At 43.5% G+C, this 5,694-nt stretch overlaps 1 non-coding gene across 1 annotated transcript; it reads right to left on the reverse strand.

Annotated features, from left to right (window-relative positions):
* Positions 1-3,077: 3,077 nt before the first annotated feature.
* Positions 3,078-3,181, reverse strand: LOC115032187. Its single transcript, XR_003837846.1, has one exon. It is a non-coding gene; the product is annotated as a U6 spliceosomal RNA (small nuclear RNA).
* Between the last annotated feature and the right edge of the window lie 2,513 nt (positions 3,182-5,694).

Below are 5,694 nucleotides of genomic sequence, written 5' to 3' on the forward strand. Positions count from 1 at the left end.
TTCTTTATGTATTTATTCATTTAGCCTACTGAGGCTAGAGCAGTCTCTCTGTGTGTATGTCTGTGTATGTATATGTTGTATACATATGTTTGTATGTATGTAGGTGTGCAGGTGTACACACCTGTGTGCACAACTGTGGAGGCTAAAAGTTGACATCAGGAGTCTTCCTCTACCACTCTTCATCTTGCTTAGACAGGGTTAAGTCACTGAACCTGGGGCCCACTGATTGGCTAAACTGGTCAGCAGGCTTTGGGATCCTCCTGTCTTTGTCTCTCGGCATTGGGATCACACACACACATACACACACACATCACAATTCCTGTCCTTTAACTTGGATTCTGAGGATCAGAACTGAGGCCCCCATGCATGCACAGAAACCATCTAATCCTCTGTTCTATTCAGCTCATATCGATAAATACTTGATTGAGCTAGGTTGGCAGGCAGAACTCAAATCATTTACACTGTAGGGAGAGAACTTTACCAAGTTTGGCACCGGTTAGGCAGCTCTTGACGGTTCAGAAAATGAGTAGCAATAGTAGTGAGTATAAAAAACTAGTAAAGAGTGTTTATCACAAACCACAAACGCTTATAACCCCAGCACATGGGGAGTGGAAGCAGGGGGACATTCTTAAACTACATGAGTTCAGGGCCAGTGTGAGCTATACGAGACTGTGTCTCAAATAAGTAACAACAATAACAAAAAAAGAATACTACCATTAAAATTTTTCCTCAGTTATCTGCTGTGCGGGCTGGTTTTATGTCAATTTGACAAAAGCTACAGTCATCTGAGGGGAGGGACCTCAATTGGGAAGATGCCTTCAGAAGATGAGGATGGTCGCACACCGGTAGAGCATTTTCTTAACTAGTGATTGATGGAACAGGGCCCAGCCCACTGTGGGTGGTGCTGTCCCTGGGCTGGTGGTCCTGGGTTCTGTAAGAAAGCAGGCTGAGCAAGCCATGGAGAGTGAGCCAGTAAGCAGCATCCCTCATGGCCTCTGGGTCAGCTCCTGCCTCCGGGTTCCTGCCCCGAACGACCTCCCTCACTGTGAGCAAAATAAGCCCTCTCCTCCCCAAGTTGCTTTCGGTCATTGTGTTTCACTGCAGCAACAGACGCCTTAACTAAGACATCTGTGTTTCCAAGAAGCTTCCCCCCTCAAGTGTTTTAATAACTGTGGCTTTCTCTGGCCGAGTTATTTATCAGACCACAAGGGTAAAATGCATTGATGCTAAGGCCCTATATTTAGAGGTTGGGATTACAAAGGAAGAGAGACCTCGACGCTTGGGGAAAAGGTTATGAGAAAGGAATCCTGTGGAGTTCTTAAGACAAGGACCTACGTCAGAGTCAGCTGGACACCATGTCAGACAGATGGGTGGTACTAATGTTTCATAAATGCTACCTTGAGCTCAGCACTGGCTTCACGATCTCACATTTTCTTCCCTTAGAATTGACACAGTGCTCTCCAAAATGGCTAAAGACAGGTGGTGACCACTGGATGGGTCCAGTCTCAACTAAGCCGTTGGCACATCATTTCACAACACCCTCGTGAGATCAGATACTATTATTAGTTTCCCGAAGCCCAGGCCTGCAACTATCAGCCCAGTTAGGATGCTGAGTAACTTGCCCCAAGTCACGCAGCTAGTAAATGACAGAGCTAAAGATTCAGGCTTATGACCAATGACTCAGAAGCCCAAGCTTTTAACCACAGCTTTACACCATGGCCTTGGTGGAGGCCAGGGTCAAGCGAGGAAAGCCTGATTGCTGCTATGTACACATATATTACATATAATATATGTGTGTGTGTTGAAAGCATGTAAATGAATGTTTATATTCAATTACTCGGTAGTCCCGGCTGGATTAGGGCTGGAAGGAGGGTCAGAAGTTCAATGCCATCCTCTCTCTGCTACACAGTCAGTTTGGGGGGTCAATGTGATGAACACGGGGCCCTTTCTCTAAGAAAAAGCAACAGCAGCAACAACCATAACAATAACAACAACACACACATTTTAAACATAGAGAAAGAGGAACCCTGATTCACTGATGGTGAGAGCTCAAGTTATTCAGCCATTATAGAAATCAGTTTGGCCAGGCGGTGGTGGCGCACACCTTTAATCCTAGCGCTTGGGAGGCAGAGGCAGAGGCAGGTGGATTTTGAGTTCGAGGCCAGTCTGGTCTATAGAGTGAGTTCTAGGATAGCCAGTACTACACAGAGAAATCCTGTCTCGGAAAAAAAAAGGCAGAAAGAAAGAGAGAAAGGAAGAAAGGAATCAGTTTGGAGGTTTCGTCAACACAAAACCATAATTGCCATATGGCAGAGCTGCTCTAACTCTGGTGTATCTCACAGAGAATTGTGTATCTTGCCGTAAACATGCTTGTATATCCATCTTTGTTGCTGCTCTACTTATAACAGAAGAAAATGGAAGCAAGCTACATGTATCTAGATGCCCATCAACTGATGAATGGATAATGAAAATCTGGTGTGTGTGTGTGTGTGTATGTGTGTGTGTGTGTGTGTGTGTGTTGGCTGTTCGTTTGGATACAGTACAGTAGTTTTCAACCTTCCTGATGCTGTGACCCTTTGATACAGTTCTTCATGTGGTGAGCCCCAACCATAACATTTCATTGCTACTTCATAACTGTACTTTTGCTACTGTTATGAGTCGTAATGTAAAGATCTGTGTTTTCTGATGGTCTTAGGTGACCCCTGGGAAGGACTCATGTGACTCCCAGCTTGAGAACCACGGATACATTTGGAAAGGAGACCAAGAAAGGAGGATATTAGGTGAGCAGAAAGGACAAGGCACATGAGAGGACAGGAAGCTACTGTGTTTCTAGTTTCAGCTCTCACATCGGTCTTTCCTTTTTCTGTGGTGGGTGAGTATGTAAGATGTAACTAAACTGATCAGGAACGTGTAAAACCTAAGTGAAGAGCCCCTGCTTCCCAATGGCCATCCAAGCTGTATAGAAGTTCACTAAGATAAACTGCACAAATGTTGGGTTGAGTAGCTGCCTTGATCTAGCTGTGTGATCTTTTTATCTGGGATATTTTTACTCATTACAATAAAGTGATTTGTATTATGAAAATAAGGAACACTTCCCAAATGTGCATGTATTCTTTGTACAAGGGCAGAGTTAATCTTCTATTGTTCTAATTTTTAACATATGTGCTGTCATCGTAAGCACCCAACATAGTTTTTGTTTGGTTTGTTTTTGTTAATATGTATTTTTATTTCATGTACTCTCTTTGGCCTCCATGTATGTCTGTGTACCATGTTCTTGCCTGATACCTGTTAGCATTTTGTCTAGTCTCTGCCCCACAGTTACCTGGCAATAGCCAGGTGTGCCTGACTCACTATAAAAGGGGCTGCTTGCCCTCTCTGCTCTCTATTGCCTTCTTGCTCCCTCTCTGTCCTCTTACCCCTTTCCCCATCTCCCCATTCCTCTTCCCCTCTCTCTCCACGTGCTCATGACCAGCCTCTACTCCTCTAACTTCTCTTCTCTCTGCTTTTCTCTGCCTCTACTGTCCTCTCAACTCCCTCCCCATGTCCTGAATAGACTCTATTTCATACTATACTGTCCTGTGGCTGGTCCATCAGGGGGAAGGGATGCCTCAGCATGGGCCCACGGAGGCACCCTTTTCCCCCATACCTGACTATACATTCACCAAACATATTCTCTCTCTCTTTTATTTTTATTAAAAAAAAAACAAAAACAAAAACAAAAAAACAAAAAAAACAATGCCCATAGAGGCCAAAAGAGGGCATTGGATCCCCTAGATCTGGAGGTAGAGAGAGTTGTGAATTACCATGTGGGTTCTGGGAATCAAACCCAAGTCTTGAGGAAGAGCAGCCATCTTTCCATCCCCTCAACATAACAATTTTTAAAAGGCAAGAATGTCTCTTCGGAAGTTTGGCTTAATTACATATAATCACTCTATTAGGGAATTTAAAAAAGAAATTCTGTAATTATATAGCCAGCAGGGGGCAACTAAATACTTTGAAAAAGCATCCGGTCTAAGAAAAAAATAAAATTGGGATTGCCTGACGGTATTGCACGGTGTGAGACAGCCAACTGCCTTTGGAATGTAATTAGCACCTACTCACGCATTCACACTTTGAATTTGTGAAAATAATTGAGCACTTAAACAGACAGATTATAAAGGCCTGTCTGTGCTAGACTGCTTGGGCTGTGTTTTATTCATGTGTGTGTATCTTGCTTTTACTTTATTTTATTTTTATTATAAAACCACAGACAAGAACCTCAAGAAACGATGACTACAAGACAAAGCAGAATCACGATGATGATTTATTAAACCCACTTCTATATACAAATACAAAAATTCTGAGAGTGGAGCATCATCTGATGTGAGACATATCATAGAGACGGAAGTCTGTATGCACACATCCGTACACATGGTCCACGTGTGTACATGTATACTCATGCTTAGGCAGACTGGCTGGCTCTCAGCAGCCCGAATGGGAGCCTGACAGAGCTCTTTTCCTCATAGTTATATGCGGTTCAGTCAGGACATCTAGAGATGGGAAGATAATGGATTCCAGTGCACTTCTACCAAGGACTTGTCCTACTATTGTACCCAGTCACTATACAGTGGAAAGACTTCATTAGCCCATTTCCAGATATAGCAGTGAGAAACTTGGTTAGTTCTTCTTCTTCCTCCTCTTCTCCTTCTTCTTCCTCTTCCTCCCCTTCCTCCTTTTTTTTTTTTACAGCCCATTTGTTTTTACCTAGCCACTTATTTGAGTATAAAACAGGCCAGAAAACAAATTACAACATTATACTGATTATTATAAAATGCCACTTATCCTTCAAAGGCCACTAAAGAGGACACTTTCTGTAACAAAAAGAGAGGAGAGTTAAGTTAAAATTTTTGTTGCTTGACCAACATAACAACTGTATGTCATGTGACCATTCATCCGTAATTGAAATGTGACCTCTGGCTTGGCCCTTCTTAGCCCTTCAGAAACCCAGAAGTGCGCTCTCCCGTGTCATCTGGGTTATGCCTTTCTCTGTTTGGCCTCAGTTAACATGCTAAAGTCAGGTTAATCCTTTTCAGAAAAAAGGGGTCAAGGTACTTCCATTCTGCAGTGACCAAATTCTCCAAGTGACCCTCCCACTGAGGGAGCCAAGTCCTCTGCCATCAGGGAGCTGAGCCTCCTGAACTTACAGAGATAGCTGAGCTCTCAGCACCTGGGGAGCTGCCATAGTCACACTTTCACAAGTTTAATTCGTGAAAGTAAGTGAAGCTCTCTTCTAAGAAGACAGACTACAAAATCACATTCTAAGGCCTGACAGTACTAGAGTGCTGGGGTTGGGCTTTCTTATTGTGTGTATTTATAATTGATTAGTTTTCTTCAAGTTCCTATATTGTAAAAATAGTAAAGATCGACTTGTTTCTGTAGGGTGCTCTAGGACTGTTTTGCTTTTTCACTACATAGTCTAAGGCTAAAGAAAATGGGGCTAGCCTGGCAGTGGTGGTGCACACCTTTAACCCTAGCACTTGGGAGGCAGGGGCTGGCAGATCTCTGTGAGGTCGAAGCTAGCCTGGTCTACAGAATGAGTTCCAGGACAGGCAGGGATATATAGAGAAACCCTGTTTCAAAAAACAAAATAAGCAAACAAAAAGATGGAGGAGGAGGAGGAGGAGAGGGGGGAGGGGAAGGGGAGGGGAAGAAGAA

This window comes from Mus caroli, chromosome 10 (assembly GCF_900094665.2).
Source record: "Mus caroli chromosome 10, CAROLI_EIJ_v1.1, whole genome shotgun sequence".
Classification (NCBI taxonomy): domain Eukaryota; kingdom Metazoa; phylum Chordata; class Mammalia; order Rodentia; family Muridae; genus Mus; species Mus caroli.